General features: G+C 39.3%; 1 long non-coding RNA gene across 1 annotated transcript; it reads right to left on the bottom strand.

Annotated features, from left to right (window-relative positions):
• Positions 1–2,070: 2,070 nt before the first annotated feature.
• LOC113469285 lies at positions 2,071–3,122 on the bottom strand. Its single transcript, XR_003392747.1, has 2 exons — positions 2,898–3,122; positions 2,071–2,174 (listed from the first exon to the last, which is right to left on the bottom strand). It is a non-coding gene; the product is annotated as an uncharacterized LOC113469285 (long non-coding RNA).
• Positions 3,123–3,506: the final 384 nt, after the last annotated feature.

Raw genomic sequence — 3,506 nt, 5'->3', positions numbered from 1 at the left:
GTGTCGTAGCATGCCCACCCCGTGGTAGGCCTCTCATCGGACGGGCGAGAAGGGACACAATACTTCCCATTTAGTAATGAGAATTTCTTGCTAAATGTGGAAAAAAGTAAGAATTTCCTTCAAGTGTTTCATTATTCATTACCTGTGTCCAAATTTTCACCGCGTTCGCCTGTTGTTCCTCATTTTTCAGCTGCAACTCGAGCTGTTTCTTCTTCATCTTAGCCTCCTGCTCTTCCTTCTTCTTGATGTTCTCCAACATCTTCAAATATTCTCTCTCGTGCTTCAGCCTTTCTTCTTCGGATTTTGCGGGCAATTCCTAGAAAATAAATGTTTTCATTACTTAAATAAATGTTTTAATTTTTGATTTCCCAAAGAAATAAGTATACACTGTGTTCATAAAGTCCCAAGCCACCCTTTCAACCTAGGAAGCTGTAAGTTTGCATGCAGCCCTTGATTATAATCTAGGTACCTAAAGAATTTCAGGAGGTACTCAAAATTTTAGATAAAATAAAATAAATAAAAAAATCATAAACAGGGCCCATAGATTTTTTAAGATTTAAATTCACCATGTTATTTCTCTGATGGGGGTTGCTTACCTTAGGTCTATCATGAGGTATGAGTGCTGTACTGCTTATAGTGAGTGTCTCATGAGAAGTGTCCCGCGGTATCGAATGATTAGACAGGGTGGACGAGTTAGAATGCACGCTCAGACCGTCTGAATTGTCCGCCATACAGGGGGGCTCAAAATGACGAGAGAAGAGGTTCCATTTGAAGAGGCCTGATGAGGAGGAGGTTTTGGAGGGAGGCCGACCTGGTGAGGCCAAGTCAAGGTCGGAACTGGAACTGGTTTTCCACTCAAACACGTTTCTGCGGAGGATAATTGAAAAAATAGTTACTTACATGTACTTGTAGTGAACAAAAATATCGTATAGAACATGGGCAATTGGGTATCTTGATATTCTAGATGCAGTTTGAGACATTACTTCGCCCTTTGCCTAGAGACCTAGGGGGTAAGTATAGTTACGTTTCACTAGTGCACAGATGACAAGATGAATGTTTGTGAATTGATGACACTGACAACTGCCAAGATAGAAATCCCACTTCCCTCATTAACACAAGATGAAATCGGAAAATTGGTCTCATAGGTACTGAAGCTTGAATGTCAAATAACAAAACGACGATAAAATGTGCCATTGGAAAATATTGGGTTGAGAAAAGTAGGTAGAGGAAATTGGTTGTTGTCAGAATTTTCCTGACATGTAGGACATCATAATACCGGTGTAATAGGTACAAGCATACCTCGGTGGTGTAGTGGTCAAGGCGCTCACCTGGTAAACAGGAGGGCGTGGGATCAATCCCAGCCGAGGTATGGAATTTTATCCTCAATATAATTTGAGAAATTGACCACAATAATAGTAGTAGCCTACTGCTGGAGTAAAAAGAGTTGGAAATCCCTGTTTTAGAGGCTTGCTATGGCGCAGAACACATGAAATCAGTCTGGGAGCGAAACAAAAGCTTCTGTTGTGTTCTAAATATACATAACCTCTCATCAATCAGTCTTCAGAATTCAAACAGTGCGAAGAATTTCATCAGATCTGTGTAGGTAGAGGCTGAGGTCGAATGATGCAAGTTTGTCAGATTGTACATAAGTTATAACGAGTCCGTTCCAATAGAAACAGAGTTGATCTCTAAGTCAGATCATGATGTGCTATGGGCCAATGAAGTCAGTGAACTCACAAAATCATCCTAATAGCTGAGGAATCATTTATATTGTGATCGAACGAACGCCTGCCTCGGTGGTGTAGTGGTCAAGGCGCTCGCCTGGTAAACAGGAGGGCGTGGGTTCAATCCCAGCCGAGGTATGGAATTTTATCGGTAGCACATCTATTAAAACTAGCACTAGTATCACATTTTTTGTAGTCAGATCTATTAACGTTGGAGTCAGACCCTCCATAGGCCTCACTGGATTGTTCGGTTAGCCGCAGTCCATTCAGTGGGAGGTTGATGTCATTTGTGACATTATTGTTTAATCCGTTTAACTGGTCTTGGTCCAATAGGTGTTTATTTTCTGCTATGGAATTGATGTTCTTGAGATGTGAACTCATTTTGGTTTATTTGAATAACTCGGTCACGAGATTATTGTCACTTGTCTGACTAACATTGTGTCATCACATCTGGAATCAAAATAATTTTGCCATTAGATTGTTCTCAAGTACCTCTTTATACTTGGTGTTTTTTTAGAAAAATACCAACCTATAATTACAACCTACAGACTCTCTGCCTAAGTTTCTTTCACCAATAATTTTGTTTTGGAGACACTACTTACCTACTTATCAAAGGAACTTGTCGGAAATATGTCAAGGGAACACATATTCTTCAATAAACTGATTTGAGTTCGGTGTGTGAAATTTTATAAGACATCAAGGAATGACTCAGAAAAGGGGTGGACTTTGTAGACACTGGGCTGAAAGGGACCCATTGAAATTGTCAGGGATGGGAATGACTAGGTTATAGGTTGAAGGACCTACATGCGATTAGATACAGGCCTAAAGTTTCTTTCACCAATAATTTTGTTTTGGAGACACTACTTACCTACTTATCAAAGGAACTGGTTGGAAATATGTCAAGGGAACACATAAGTATTCTTCAATAAACTGATTTGAGTTTGGTGTGTGAAATTTCATAAGACATCAAGGAATGACTCAGAAAAGGGGTGGACTTTATAAACACTGGGCTGAAAGGGACCCATTGAAATTGTCAGGGATGGGAATGACTAGGTTATAGGTTGAAGGACCTACATGCGATTAGATACAGAAAGACTTTTGCATCTCCTAAAGATCATGGCCTTTAAAGTTTAAACCTCGACTTCCTGTTGATTACATTTTGGATGAACTTACCAAGTTTCATAAACACACCTATCCTGGACGGACATCATAAAAGCTTGTTTTCCAGTGAGAGATTCTTGATGCTTAAGAGTACATAATGATTTTCTATTCTCACGAGGATGGTTTAAAATTGAATTACATTTAAAACAGTAGGTAACTACACAGAAAAGAGCTAGGGAAATTTCAGGAAAATGATTAATTTTCCAAGACGAAAAAGAAAATTTATTGGAAAAACTCCTTATCAAAAATTTCTTCTGAAAGCAAATCAGCTGATTTTGAGAAAACAAAAAACACGCATCGATTTAACAGCGGGAAAATTCAAATCTTGGGGCCTGTTTCATGAAAACTCCAAAAATTTCTTCTTCACATACGAAAATCACGTTGAAAATTGAGCGCCGTGCGTAGAGTGCTTATACAGGTTAACCAACCGTAAGATTTTTTACCAGAAAAATTACTATTATCAAGTGCATCACTGATTTTTTATTTACTTTTGAAATTTTCCAAAATTTCCCCCTCTTTCCCTCTGGCTGTCCGTCTTCGCAAATCGGTGGCCTGATTCACACTATAGTGCCAGTCAAGGTCCAGTCACGGTCCGGTAACGGTCCGATCAAAAGATTGAGT

The sequence above is a fragment of the Diaphorina citri genome, unplaced genomic scaffold, assembly GCF_000475195.1.
Source record: "Diaphorina citri unplaced genomic scaffold, Diaci psyllid genome assembly version 1.1 scaffold1016, whole genome shotgun sequence".
Taxonomy (NCBI): Eukaryota; Metazoa; Arthropoda; class Insecta; order Hemiptera; family Psyllidae; genus Diaphorina; species Diaphorina citri.
Note: the sequence above shows the minus strand (reverse complement) of the source record. Positions and strands in the feature narration are given on the sequence as shown.